The following is a 15,598-nucleotide window of genomic DNA, read 5'->3' as shown; positions in this document are numbered from 1 at the left end:
CAGACCTTTTTTGGCAAAGTAATGTCTCTGCTTTTTAATATGCTATTCTTTTTGTCATAGCTTTTCTTCCATGGAGCGTCTTTTAACTTCATGGCTGCAGTCACCATCTGCAGTGTATTTGGAGCCCAAGAAAATAAATTCTGTCACTCTTTCTATTGTTACCCCATCTGTTTGCCATGAAGGGATGGGACTGGGTGCCATGATCTTCTTAGTTTTCTGAATGTTGAGTTTTAAGCCGCCTTTTCACTATCCTCTTTCACTTTCATCAAGAAGCTCTTTAGTTTCTCTTCATTTTCTGCCATAAGGATGGCATGTGGCACATCATCTGCATATGTGAGGTTATTTGATATTTCTCCCAGAAATCTTGATTCCAGCTTGTGCTTCATCCAGCCCAGCATTTTGCATGTTGTACTCTGCATGTAAGTTAAATAAGCAAGGTTACAATGTGCAGCCTTGACGTACTCCTTTCTCAATTTTGAACCAGTCTGTTGTTCCATGTTTGGCCCTAACTGTTGCTTCTTGGCCTACATACAGATTTCTCAGGAGACAGATAAGGTGGTCTGGTATTCCCATCTCTTGAAGAATTTTCCACAGTTTGTGTGATCCGCACAGTCAAAGGTTTAGGCATAGTCAATTTTTTCTGGAATTATCTGGCCTTTTCTATGATCCAGTGGATATTGGCAATTTGATCTCTGGTTCCTCAGCCTTTTATAAATCCAGCTTGAACATCTGGAAGTTCTCAGTTCACATACTGCTGAAGCCTGGCTTGGAGAATTTTGCGTATTACTTTGCTAGCACATGAAATGATTGCAGTTGTGCAGTAGTTTGAACAATCTTTGGCATTGCCCTTCTTTGGCATTGCCATGAAAACTGATCTTTTCCAGTCCTGTGGCCACTGCTGTGTTTTCCATATTTGCTGGTGTGTTGAGTACAGCACTTAAACAGCATCATCTTTTAGGATTTGAAATAGATCAACTGGAATTGGATCACCTCCACTAGCTTTGTTTGTAGGGATGCTTGCTAAGGCCCACTTGACTCCACACTCCAAGATGGCTGGCTCTAATTGAGTGATTACACCATCATGATTATCTGGGTCATGAAGATCTTTTTGGTATAGTTCTTCTTTGTATTTTTGCCACTTCTTCTTAATATCCTCTGCTTCTGTTTGGGCCATATCTTTTCTGTCTTTTATTGTGCTAATCTTTGCATGAAATGTTCCCTTGATAGCTCTAATTTTCTTGGAAGAGATTAGTCTTTCCCATTCTGTTGTTTTCCTCTATTTCTTTGCATTGATCACTGAGGAAAGCTTTCTTATCTCTCCTCGCTATTCTTTAGAACTCTGCTTTTAGATGGGTATATCTTTCCTTTTTTCCTTTGCCTTTCACTTCTCTTCTTTTCTCAGCTATTTTGTAAGGCCTCCTCAAACAGCCATTTTCCCCTTTTTGCAGTTTTTCCCCTTAGGGATGTTTTTTTATCACTGCCTTCTGTACAATATTACAAACCTCTATCCATAGTTCTTCAGGCCCTCTGTCTATTATACCTAATCCCTTTAATCTATTTGTCACTTCCATTGTATAGTTATAAGAAATTTGATTTAGGTCATACCTGAATGGCCTAGTGATTTTCCCTACTTTCTTCAATTTAAATCTGAATTTTGCAATAAGGTGTTCATGATCTGAGGCACAGTCAGCTCCCAGTCTTGTTTTTGCTGACTGTATAGAGCTTCTCCATCTTTGACCACAAAGAATATAATCAATCTGATTTCAGTATTGACCATCTGGTGATGTCCATATGTAGAGTCATCTCTTGTGTTGTTAGAAGAGAGTGTTTGCTATGACCAGTGTGTTCTCTTGGTGAAACTCTGTGAGCCTTTGCCCTGCTTCATTTTGTACTCTAAGGCCAAACTTGTGTGTTACTCCAGGTATCTCTTAACTGCCTATTTTTGCATTCCAGTCTCCTATGATGAAAAGGATATATTTTTTTCCTGTTAGTTCTAGAAGTTCTTGTAGGTCTTCATAGAACCATTCAGGTTCAGCTTCTCTGGCATTACTGTTTGGGGCATAGAGTTGGATGACTGTGATATTGAATGGTTTGCTTTGGAAACAAACAGAGATCAATCATTCTGTCATTTTTGAGAATGCACCTAAGTACCACTTTTTGGACTCTTGTTGACTGTGAGGGCTACTCCATTTCTTCTAAGGGATTCTTGCCCACAGTAGTAGATATAATGGTCATCTGAGTTAAATTCACCCATTCCTGTCCATTTAATTTACTGATTCCTAAAATGTCAGTGTTGACTCTTGCCATCTCCTGCTGACCACTTCCGATTTTCCTTGATTCATGGACCTACCATTTCAGGTTCCTGTGCAGCATTGTTCTTTACAGCATCAGACTTAACTTTTACCACCAGACACTTTCACAACTGGGCATTGTTTCTGCTTTGGCTTAGCCATTTCATTCCTTTTGGAGCTATTTCTCTGCTCTTCCTCAGTAGTATGTTGGACACCTCCCAACATGGGGAGTTCATCTCTCAGTGTCCTATCTTTTTTCCTTTTCATACTGTTCATGGGTTTTTCAAGACAAGAATACTGAAGTGGTTTGCCATTCCCTTCTCCAGTGGACCATGTTTTGTCAGAACTCTCCACCATGACCCATCCATCTTGGGTGGCCCTACATGGCATGGCTCTTAGTTTCATTGAGTTAGACAAGGCTGTGGTCCATGTGATCAGATTGGTTAGTTTTCTGTGATTGTGGTTTTCATTTTGTATGCCTTTTGAAGGATAAGAGCTTGTGGAAGCTTCCTGGTGGAAGTGATTGACTGTGGATAAAACTGGGTCTTGCTGTGGTGGGCAGGGCCATGCTCAGTAAGTCTTTAATCCAATTTTCTGCTCATGGGTGGGGCTGTGTTCCCTCCCTGTAGTTTAGCCTGAGGCCAAACAATGGTAGGGGTAATGATGACCAGCATCTGGGAACTATGTTATTAGTGTCCATGCATGCTAAGTCACTTCAGTCGTGTCCAACTGTGTGCAACCCTATGGACTGTAGTCCACGAGTCTCCTTTGTCCATGGGATTCCCCAAGCAAGAATACTGGGGTGGATTGTCATACACTTTTCCAGGGGATCTTCCTGACCCAGAGATGGAACTCAGGTCTCTCATGTCTCCTGCATTGGCAGGCAGGTTCTTTACCACTAGCGCCACCTGTCTGAGAAGATATGTTAGTAGAGCAAATTTTAAGTCAGGCCGATTCCCACCACTGGTGATGGGAGTACATGGAGAGCATACTTTCAAATAATTAAAAACATCTCTAATCGCCTCTATTTCTTCATGTTCAAAATAAGATTACCTCAATGATGATTGCTCCTTTCTGGACCCTTAACCTTCTCTTATTTCTTCAGTTCTTTAATACATGGTTCCTCCAAAGCTGTAATTATGAGACTTAAGCAGTACTCTTTTTCTTGAGGTATTCCTAATATAGAAGAATGAGAGTTTCTTCAAGGTAATGTAGTCCCATACATAGTGACCTCTGTTTAGTATTTTTTTCCCTTGACTTCTGCTCCTTGACTTATTCCTAATCACCTCACGTGAAGAGTTGACTCATTGGAAAAGACTCTGATGCTGGGAGGGATTGGGGGCAGGAGGAGAGGGGGACGACAGAGGATGAGATGGCTGGATGGCATCACCGACTCGATGGACGTGAGTTTGAGTGAACTCCAGGACTTGGTGATAGACAGGGAGGCCTGGCGTGCTGCGATTCATGGGGTCGCAAAGAGTCAGACACGACTGAGCGACTGAACTGAACTGAAGTGAATCAGTTTATATCTTTGAAATCTCAGTCAAGTTTTATGTTTTCAAAATCCCTGCTTGTAATTGAGGTAATACCTCTACCTCAAGAGAAAAAACTTTATACCTCAGTGTTTCTTCCAGATTAGCAAGAAACAACATGAACTTTCTTGTGTTATGATTTCTTTACTAATCAGCTAACAGAATACGTAGTCACTGCAGTGTTTAAAAACTCAGAATCAAAAGCCCAACCAACTCAGGACCATGGAAATCAGTTTCTCCATTCTAAGACCCAGGGAGGCTGAATGAAAATGAAAATTTGGTGAAAGCTGAAGATTATGGGAGACCCAGTTGAGTATTCTGTTTGTTGAGCAATGTAATATTTTAAAAATAGATTGGTATGATATTGTGGGGGCTAGCTATGGATTTATTTTGAAAGTAGTAGAGAACCAGTAGAGCTGATGATGAGTGTAGACACTGTGAGAATTCCATGCCTAACCATTAAGAGAGCTGGAACCTTCTACTCTCTTGGGAGATCTGTCCGTGGTGCTAGAAAGCAATCTCGTTTACACTGACAAATGCTGAGGCATCACGTGGACAGAGAGAGCTCTGAGAGACCCGATGTGTGAATGAGGTATTCATGCATCTTCCAGTTCAGCTGTTATCAGAAGGCAACTGAGGGAGTGTTGGGGGCTGATGCCACATGGAGTAGAAGAGCCACTCAGCCATCCCTTTACTGAACTCCTGACCCACAGGAACAAGTGCATGGTTGTTAAGTTCCTAAGCTTTGGAGTAGAGTATCACACAGTAATAGATAAATGCAACCATTTTCTTCTAGAACAGTGGCTCTCAATGGAGGATGAGGGGATTTTGTCCTCAAGGGGACATCTGTCAATGTCTGAAAACCTTTTTAATGGTCATAACTGGAGAGGCTGTTACCAATACCTAGTTGGAGGAGGCCAGGAACATCACTAAACTTCCTACACAGCTCAGAATATTCCCACAACAAAGAATTCCTTAGCTCAAAGTCATTACAGTGTGAAGCTTAAGAAGTCTTGATGCAGAGCAATGATTCATCACTTAGGTAGTGCCCAGAAATTTTTCTCTAAAGCTATATTTTTTTAAACATTTTTTATATAATTATCTGGTATTAATGTTGTATATAATTTAAAATCATCCCAGACTTTCAGAACCAGAATCTCTAGGGAAGGGACTTGGGAAGTTATATATATTTTTACTTTAATGGAAGTTTAAAAAAAAAAAAACAACATTGCCTTAGTCCCCGATTTCTCAGATTTCAATGTGTGTAGAAAAAAATCTGGGCATTTTGTTAAATTGTAGAATCTGATTTCTTTGGCCTGAGATGAAACCCAAATTTCTGATATCTAAAAAGCTCCCAAGTGATGACCAAGCATTATTTTTGGACCACACTTTGCATAAAAAGACCCTGGAGCAGTGGTTCTCAAAATCTTAGCTTTCCTCAAACTTTAGGATCACCTGGAAAGTAGGGACTGCTGGATTTGCCCCTAGAATTTGATTCTGCAGGTTTGAGATGGGGCCCAAGAATTCGTAATTTCAGTAAGTTTCTACGTGATGCTAATACCAGGAATGAAACTTTGAGAACCAATGCCCCAGATTATTATTTAGCACATCTAAGTGTGTATAAAGTTTCACCTAAGTGACTACAAACACTGAAGTTTCTCAGAACTCTCCCCATATCATACTATATATCTTCCTTCAGAAGAAATGAAATAATTCACATTTTAATAAGGTGCCTCACCTGGAGTGATTCTAGTATTTGTAATAGAGGACCACACTTTACAGGGATGTTAGAATATCTAGAGTTTGAAGGAGGAGCATGGGTATTTTGGAAAAATGCATATGATTTTATAAGTGGTTTAATTTGCATCTAATTCCCATTCTGAACTTATTTTGAAATATCAGAAACTATTAAAACAGTAGAGGACATTTTTATGCTTATCAAAGGTGTCCATGGCTTATATACTAGAACCAGAAGTCCTGTCTTAGGAAGGATGTTTTCTCCCTGGGGCAGTCACTCAGTTTTTTGTACCTAGATTCTCTGTAGCAGCTACAAGTGGGATGCTGCTGCCAGTTTAGAAACAAGGCGTTAAGAATAATGACTGCAATTCAACTTTCTTGAATTTTTGCTGTGAAGACATTATGTCAGTCTCTTGCCAGTGCTGTCTAAGATGATACACTAGATAATCCCTTCATATGCACTTATTATCCCCATTGAATGGATGTGAAAATGAAGGCATACCAAGTTTAAGATACTTGCCTAGGAATCTATAGCTAGTTGTTAATAATATCAATATCAGTAATAATATTAATCTAATGATATCAAAGTCAAAGTTTTTCACCGGTCTAATGCATAACTAATAGGCTAACTGGTAGATGGATAAGAGATAAGATACAAGCTTCTGTTTTTCTTGTTGTACTAACCTTTCCTAATACATTCATATATTCTTCCTACCCTAATATTAGGAGTGAGACTTTTGAGGATGTGCGTTTTTCAGTAGTGCTTTTAAACTTGTTGGCACAGTTAAGAAAGTTCATAGTCATTTTGTGTCAAGTCACATATAGTTTTCAGGGTTATCTTGCTCTCCACTCTGATTATGTAGGAGGTGAATGTTTTCCTGGCCATATGCTACCTTCTTCTACTTAATACCTGCATACAGGTGAGGTTTCAGACAGACTTCTGCTCTTGTCATTTGTCAGGTCCATATTCCCAAGCCGAAATACAACATATTTTAAGACAAAAACACACATGTAAAGTTTATTTTGCTGCTTTTATAAAAAATATAACTTCCGATTCTCAGTGACATCAAAGATATAATCACCATCTTAAACATATCTGAGACCTTTTGAATCAAAAATCTTCATAAAAAAAGATTTATAAAATTGTTTTGAAGCTTTATGGAGCTTTGAGCTTGTACATTAATCTCTGTTTCCACAATCTGGGTTTGAGCTGCAATTTTTTAGAAGGCTAGTGGCATTTTAGAAGCGATTCTTACTAATTTTTTTTTCAAAATGCATTCCTTTTTGAGTCCAGACATTAAAAATATTAATATAGTAATACCTTCTGATATATTAGGCATCATATAATAAACCAAATATTGTGTACTCATACACAGCAAATGGATGCTGTTGTGTGCTCTTATTCTTATCACTGTAAATTTTTATACTGGATGTTATATTGATTTCAGGACAAGCAGGGGGACTTGCTTGGATGGATGAAATTGAACTGTGCTGAAAGAAATATGCAGTTGTTAAGGTCCAGGCTTTTTAATTTTAGAGGAAGGCAGGGTATCAGTGTTTGAGTTATGAATGGTGGGAAAGAATAAAGTTCAGACTCACCCAATATAGGGAATATATTGTTTCAGTTAAAGGAAGAAGTTCAAATATCTGGGCCTCATGCTGGGAGACAAAGTTGAGAGGAGATGGTCACTCCCAACAGTTCTCTCTTAGGAACAAGGAGATGTGTTCTTCAGTGCCTGGAGCAATAGTTCAGTAAGTTATATTGGCCAATATTGGGTTGCCTGCCAATTATTTAACCAGTCCCCTTAGCCAGGAAAATTTCATGAAATGCATTGGCTTAGCCCTGCGTTCCTGAGCCCATCGCTGGCAAAGGGAAAAGGATGCCCTTAGCCTTATCAGGTCTGAAGATCAGGGCAGGTCTCCCTAAACTGTGCAGACTACCTCACGAGGAAGGATGGACACATACATGAAAACATGGAGAAATGGGCTCCGGGAAGACATAACCAGTATCGAGGACTTGCCCAAGTCAGAAGTCTTCTTGGTTGCGTCATACATCATAAACTGACTTCTCCATTGCTGGAAGCTCCCTTGCTTTTTAATAGAAATGGAAAAATGCTAGATCTAGTGCTGCACTAATTGTAGAGCAGTGTTTCTTATGCCATTTATAAATGAATTCATTAATAATTACTCATATTAAAACTAAGTTTATAAGAGGGAAAATATATGAAATGTATGTTCTGGGTCAATATGTTGGGGATTTCTGAGGCATTTTTCATCTGTGAATAACTAATTCAGTGAAAATCAAAAAGGTTGGCTCTTGATAAGTAAATAATTAATAATCAGCTTGCTTTCTGGGTGATTTATTTAAATATTGTCATTAAAGTTAAGCATAGGAAGAAGAAAGTAGTGTGGAAGGATGTTGATGTATGTTCTGTATATTCAGACTGAATCACGAGAATATGAAACTAGGGTTTTAGACTCCCAACAGTGTTAATTTCTCTTTTTTGTTGTTATTGTGTTACCTCTGTAAAAGGGGTGTGTGTGTGTGTGTGTGTGTGTGTGTGTGTGTGTGTGCATGTGCTCACTTATGTCCAACTCTTTGCAACCCTATGGACTGTAGCCCACCAGACTGCTCTGTCCATGGAATTTTCCAAGCAAGAGTACTGGAGTGGGTTTCCATTTTCTAGTCCATGGGATCTTCTCAACCCAAGGATCGAACCCACGTCTGTTGCATCTCCTGCATTGGTTTCTTTACCACTGTGCCACCTGGGAAGCCCAACTGTGTAAAAGAGCTGTTCCCAAACACCATGTTCTATCTTTCTGGGTTAACATCAATGCTCATACAAAGTGGTCATCAGAAACATACTAAAAATCATAATGTAATCATTTCAAAGGGCCTGATCTGGGACTCTTAGGTTGCAAATGGTACATTCAGTTTATTGTCAGCATTTTCCAGTGCAGTTTATAATTTTGAATTAATAATTTGGGAAAGATCTTTAAATAGGGCCATAAAATTGTTCACTTAAACTTCATAGCTAGGTTAACCAGTTAACATACCCTCCTAGTGCCATTAGGGAATGTAGAGTCAGCCCTGAGGGATGCTTCCTAGTTCAGGGACACATAATTCATCAGGTGCCAGATACTAAGTGGGACTGGTAAGCTGTGCTGTTTTTATGCAATACTTTTACATCATGTTTCTTTTTTTTTTTCTGTTCCTAAATTGCTTCCCAATAACAAGACTCATTGACTTTAATGTTCTCTAAAATAGTAAATCTTTGAGGATGACTTCAATATTTGAAAATACAACAAAGCCAACCAGGATGGTGTGTGGTTAATTACATGAGTATGGTAACCCATTGCAGGGAAGCAGAGAAGGACAAACCAAGGTATGAGCATAGAGTAATGATTGTGATTTTCCTGTAGGGCTAGTAAATTGGCCATAAGGATGATTTCTGCAAAGGGAAGTAAAATGATAATCTGCTCGTTTTCACCGCATTGAAGACTCATTTGAAGGACCTACATTTTTTGTTTGTTTTGTTTATTTAAACATCCTGGTGAAAGTAAGAATGGCTAGAGTTATGTTATGTATCTTTAAATCCTTCTTAAATTTCCCCCAGCTCCCTTAGTGTATCAGACATCATTGCCTTGGTTTTAAGGTGAATATACATTGAAATTTTTTAATAAAGAGAGAAGGCTGTGCCATAGTCCTCATTGGTGTAACTTGGCTTGTGGGGCTTGGAATGTACTTTCTTCTATGTTCCTTAGTCTTTTTTGCTCTATTTTCCTTCTCTTTCTCACTGCCTACTCCTGGCCACTTCTTTGCTCGTTAGATCTCTCATTACAAGGCAGATAGGGAAATCAAAAGGTAATGAAACTTAAATCTGCTAATTTGGCAACTTGTTAGCAGCTCGTATAAAATGTTCAGTGGGAAAGACACTATCATTATTAGCTAAAAGGAAGCGTAGGGATAATCTATGGAATGTATTTATCTGTTACTAATTCATTAATAATTGATCATTAAATTAAGCCAACTTAATTTATTGCACAACTAAATTACATCATGTGTACTTTCTCTCTGCCCATGGTTAAATTTTTTTGCTGGAATAGAAATCAAGTTTTATGTAGTTAATAAGCCATAGATTTCATAAAACAAGGTTCATGACCTGGCAAAGCCAACCTCTCTTATCCCCTGGCATGTATAACAAGTGCTAATAATGGGGACGCTGAATCATCTTGGACCAGAAAAAGAAAAATAACCCTATAGATTCTGAGGTGCAAGACAGGAGAGTCTATATATCTGCTAAACCTTTGCAAGAAAAGAAAAGTGAGAGATAGCATCAGAGAAAATCCACAACTATTGGTAGATTTCAGGGCCCAGCTTGTGATAGTGTGACTCTAATTGGTTTCAAGAACAAGGTGATGTAAAGGAAATTTGAAGCTATTTCAGCCTTCTTTTATCATTTGATGTGCTCTAATGGATGCTTGCTTCCAAACAGCTGGCTTTGTAATAGAATCAGAACCCCCAGGTGCCAGGAAAGGCTTCAGTAGAGGAAGTGCCAGAGAAGTTTTTTTTGGTTGAAAATCTGGACAAGATACCTATGTAAAGTGAAGTAGAAATTTTGGCTTAGAAATCATTTCCATATGGACTGTTTGCATGGAGAGAGAGTAAAACTGATGAAGAAAGTGAGCGTGAGCAAATTAAATGTAACCTGAAAGAGAAATAGAAGAAAGTAAGGGAGAACAAAAGGTTGTCTAGGGAGCATGCAGTAGATGAAAGAATACGTTCATCACTGCATAAATGAGCTCCTGTAACCCCTACTCTCTAACAGCTGTCTCCATTAGAGGTGCGGGAACAGTGGGGCTCAACCTTGGCTTAACTCTGACATTTCCTGGGGAGTGTGATAATATACTGATGACTGGGCCCCACTCCTAGAGAGTCTGTGTTCAGCAGTCACAAGCCTAGGGCAGGGCTTGTTTATGTGGAGTTTTTGCAGTGGCCCAGGTGGATGTAATATATAGCTGAGCTGGCCAACTCTTGCTCTGGAAAATGAAGATTTCATTTCACGCAGTCTTCTCTGACCGCACTCTCTTTTCCATCCACAGGCTCCCTTTTTATATCCTGTCCATTATCCCCTTTGCGCACATCACCTCAGTCACATCACAGACCCATATAATCTGATAAAATATTCTAACACCCGAATTCAAGAAGCAAATTCTTTATAACAGCATCTCCATAAATCGAGGCTTCTACCTCAGGTTGAGACTTCTGTCTCCTTGGCTTCAGCTTTGAACACTAAATGTGTAGGACGTTAAACTCTGTAATTGGAAGCAGTAGAATTATAGTGGATATTTAACATTTTTAAGACATTCATAGCATACATTTCAGATTATGTTGCTCTCTTTCCAGATCACACCAGCTTTGCTGTGTCTCTTCAAAAACACAATGAAAATGGCACATTTTATCTTTCAGATGTCTCTGCAATTATAACCATGAAAATGGGTTATTTATTTACTCAAAACCTGTTTCTTCTTGAAGAAATATCTGAAACACAAAGGATAAGTGCTCTTAAGTGGGTCATTTAGATATATTGGACCTTCTATGCTTAGTGAAAGAAAGTGAAAGTGAAGTCACCCAGTCGTGTCCGACTCTTTGCGACCCCATGGACTGTAGCCTACCAGGCTCCTCCATCCATGGGATTTCCCAGGCAAGAATACTGGAGTGGGTTGTCATTTCTTTCTCTAGGAGATCTTCCCAACCCAGGGATTGAACCTGGGTCTCCTGCATTGCAGGCAGACACTTTACCATCTGAGCCACCAGGGAAGTCCTATGCTTAGTACAACTGCCTTAAAATGTGGCAAGATAGAGAAAACACTCAGAACAGGGCATCGGCCTTGGAGGGCAGATAATTTAGCCACAATTACTCCTCAGAATTGGGGAGAATTAATACTCCTTCCCCATTTTCACTCTCTCCAGAGATTCAGTTATTCATGTTATTTATTGGTTCACTCCTTTACTCTTTTTTTCTTTCCTTTCAAATGGCAGTGATACTAGAAAAGAGCAAAGTGCACACAGCCCTGGCCTTCCCTGGGCTTCCTGTCCTTCTTAGTGGTGGCTGTGATGAGGTGATGCAGAAACACGAACTCAGGACAGTGGCCTGAAGGCCAAGGTGGTCTAGAACTCCAGTCCTCAGGTTGCTGGCTTGTCCTTGCTAGTGTGTGGTCTTGGGAGAGTTACTGAGCTTCTCTCTGGTTCAGTTTTCTCATCTGTGAGGTACAGATTTATTTATCAAGTGTCCATTAGCACCTTCTGGGTGCCGGACATGGTGCTAGGTGAGGGAGGCACAGAAGGGCATAGCAACAGGGAACCTTGCCCACAGGGCATCTGTTATACAATTCTCACTGTAATGAATACAAACCACCATCATTATATCATCACAGGACTCTTTTGGGAGATTCAGGACATCACGGGTGATTACTGTTATATCCTATGACAGTCCTACTAGACAAATTATTTTCTTCGATTTTGTTTAACCAAATGGTGACCTCACTCCATACTGCTCTGAAGTGTGTCTTCTCTAACAGCACTCAGGCATCAGGGTTGGAAACAAAGAACAAATGTTCAGCATCAAATCAGATCAGATCAGTCACTCAGTCGTGTCTGACTTCTTGCAACCCCATGAATCGCAGCACGACAGGCCTCCTTGTCCATCAAATGTTCAGCATAGTCTTGGATATTTTTTTTTTTCCAGGAGGATGTGATAGATAGAAATCAAGTGGTTCCAGGATTCTATGTTATCATGGTGGAATGTACCTTCTGCAAGTTGAGGTATCTTATCTATGCTACTTACTACTGGGTTCCCAGGGGTGAGTGATGTCTGGCAAACACTAGGATGGAAAGAATTGGTTTAATGAGTAAATGAATCAAATAAGGGACCTAAGTGGGGTAGATAAAGGAGTAGGACATGAGGGGAGGGGTTTGACCTCCAGAGTCAGTGTGCTGTAAGCGAGGGAGTTCGAAAGCTGGAGAATATGAAGCTGGTTGTCAGAGGTCTAGGTGTTTTATTTGAAGCTGAAAAAATATCAAAAGGCAATTAGTGACTGCACTGTGGCATATATAGCCAATGTTTTATGTACAAGAAAAAATTTTATTGTACAGACAGAAGTCATCTGGGAGTGAGTGTTTAGGATTGAAGAGGCAGAGTATGAACCAGATGTAATGTGTTTGGGGAACATGGAACTGGGAAGGAGATTAGCCAAGAACCATAATACAGGGCAGGAGATGAGGTGGGGAAACAGCTGCTGCTGCTGCTAAGTTGCTTCAGTCGTGTCCAACTCTGTGCGACCCCATGCACAGCAGCCCACCAGGCTCCCCTGTCCCTGGGATTCTCCAGGCAAGAACACCGGAGTGGGCTGCCATTTCCTTCTCCAATGCGTGAAAGTGAAAATTGAAAGTGAAGTAGTTCAGTCGTGTCCAACTCTTAGTGACCCCATGGACTACAGCCCACCAGGCTCCTCCATCCATGGGATTTTCCAGGCAAGAGTACTGGAGTGGGGTGCCGTTGCCTTCTCCGACAGAGGAAGGTATAATTGGTTGGCATGAGACTGAAAGGATAATGCTCATTTTGGTGCTTTGCAGGAGGACAGAGAAACAGTAGTTTAAACTTGGCAGGAGAGACGTGTCATTTCACTTTAAGGAACAAGGACGAGAGGAGTGAAGCACAAAGACCCAGAAAGTAAAACTTCTCAGCAAGATGGCCTCACATGTACTAACTCACTCCTATCTTTGTAGAGAGGATCCTTTAGGCATGCTGATGAAATGTTTCCTTTCAGGCTACTCAGGAGCCTATTCATCATCAGGCCATTCACAGTCCGATCATATCCAACATCCAACACCTCTTTGCATTCAACTATTGCCACATTCTTGGAGATAATTGGAAGTGGCTTGGGTGCTGAGTCAAGGAATCCTAGCTAAGAAACTTCTCAATGAGCTTTGGCTGCACCGAGCCAGCACAAGTATTATCAGCTTAAACAAATGGAGGATTTGCTCTGTTCTCATCTCTTAGCTATGGTAGCTTCACAGCCATTAGAAATGTATCCAAAAAAGTACTCCCACCACTGTCTTATAAACCTTAGTGTGCCATTCAGCATACAAATGAGGCTTGGGTTATCTTCAGAGGATTTGTTATCGAGAATGTAGAGCCCTTATACACATACACATATTTATACACATGTTCTTTAACTGATATGCTTTAGGAAATGTAGGGATGTGGAAGCATAGGCCAGGTGTTACGGAACAAATATGTTTTTAAGAAGCAAGAACAAAAATGCTGAAAGCACCCCAGATGGGATTTTAAAGGAACTTCCCTTCTAATTTAAAATCCTACTCTCCAAAAATAAAAGGAGTATTCAAGAAATGTAGTATAAAATGAAGTATCTGAATATCTCAGCATCAAAGTGAAACTTGAGGACCATATTCACCACAAGAGCCTTCAGTGACCACTCTGCTTTTGGCTCACACATTCCAGGAGTGTGATGTGACAAGACACAGTGATACAGCTGATGGACAGTTATGCACATGTTGTGTGTTGGTGTTTTTGAGGAATTACAGTGTTTAGTTCCGTTTTGTACCTTATAAAGTTTAAACCATTGTTACTTTGGTGGAAGGCTGGTGTGATGAATAATTGAATAAATAGTAAATAAAACTGAGGCTATACAATATTAAAAATGGAAACCATTCCAGTATTAAATGGAAAAGTTTCTTACCCCTGGGGGTGCTGAATCAGGAGAGAAATATTATTCACCAGTTTTACTCCCAAGTGAAAAGGCAGCTCCACAAATAAATACATGATCCACTAGGTGCTTATTTGTACTCATTATTGAGGTGTTCAGGCTTTTACACTGTATGATATTTAGCATGAATAAAGAAAAAAGTAGACTTTTCCTTATTCCTAGACAATTGATGAGAGCACCTCACCTTTGATAAAATACGTGTATGATTTGATGAAGCTTTCTAAAAGGGAAACGCACAAATGTGAGTTCTGCGTAAATCCGGTTGTGGTTTTGCAAACTGCAATGCACATGCAGAGCTCCTGGGGTGCTTATTATGTTTGCAGAAGCTCCAATTGGACTTCCCATTCAGATTCTTTACTGGGAAGGCCCAGTCCCTCTGGAATTCTGATGCAGGTTGGAAGAAAAACAGACACTGAGAGAAACTGGGTTTGGTGACAATCATTGTGTGTTTCTGAGTGGAACTTCTAGAGCCTTGAACCCATAACTGGTAAAGCCTGGCTTTAGTTCTTACCAGGCAGAATAAGGTAAATCCACCACCTGTGAGTGTCAGAGGTAGGATCTATTTTGAAGACTGAATTTTATGTAAACCTTTAAAGAGGGCCAATAAATTCCCAGTATTCCAAATTAGCCTTCTGAATTTCTGAAAAAAAAAAAAAAAAAGGGCACCCAGGAGAAAATATGATATGATTTTGCATATCAGCTGGGAATAGCTATACAAAATAAATATGGACAAAAACTCGTCTTGCATTTTAGGTTTCCCATTGAATTTAATAGCAGACATGATTAATGAGGAATGTGAGGGAGCCGGCTCTTCTTCCTGACCCCGCTCTTGCCTTTGCCATCACTAAGCATGGCTGCTTTCATTAAAACTCTCCCACTCTTGGCTTCTCTGACCGTTCTTTAGCCTCCCTGGATCTCTGACCATTTTTTGACTAACTTCTTTTGGGGGGCTAGCAACTGTTCTTTCCAAATTAACAAATGTCAGTCCCTCCACATCAGCATTTGTTTGTGAACAGGATCCTCTATTACAGGCAGGCACATCCCCTTCTAAATCACCTCCCCAGACTTGACTTTGTACATGCATACTCAGCTGCTCAGTCATGTCTGACTTTTTTGTGACCCTACAGACTGTAGTCCACCAGGGTCTTCTGTCCATGGGAATTCCCAGGCAAGAGTACTGGCATGGGTTGCCATCTTCTTCTCCACGGGATCTTCCAGACCCAGGGATCGAACCTATGTCTCTTGGCA

General features: G+C 40.1%; 1 protein-coding gene and 1 non-coding gene across 4 annotated transcripts in view; one reads left to right on the top strand and one right to left on the bottom strand.

The window, feature by feature from the left end:
- GRM7 (glutamate metabotropic receptor 7) overlaps positions 1–15,598 on the top strand; it is a 935,064-nt gene that overhangs the window by 355,705 nt on the left and 563,761 nt on the right. The gene's annotated exons all lie outside the window — the stretch shown is intronic.
- Positions 11,310–11,381, bottom strand: TRNAC-GCA (transfer RNA cysteine (anticodon GCA)). Its single transcript has one exon. It is a non-coding gene; the product is annotated as a tRNA-Cys (tRNA).

Source organism: Bos javanicus, chromosome 22, assembly GCF_032452875.1.
Source record: "Bos javanicus breed banteng chromosome 22, ARS-OSU_banteng_1.0, whole genome shotgun sequence".
NCBI lineage: Eukaryota > Metazoa > Chordata > Mammalia > Artiodactyla > Bovidae > Bos > Bos javanicus.
Note: the sequence above shows the minus strand (reverse complement) of the source record. Positions and strands in the feature narration are given on the sequence as shown.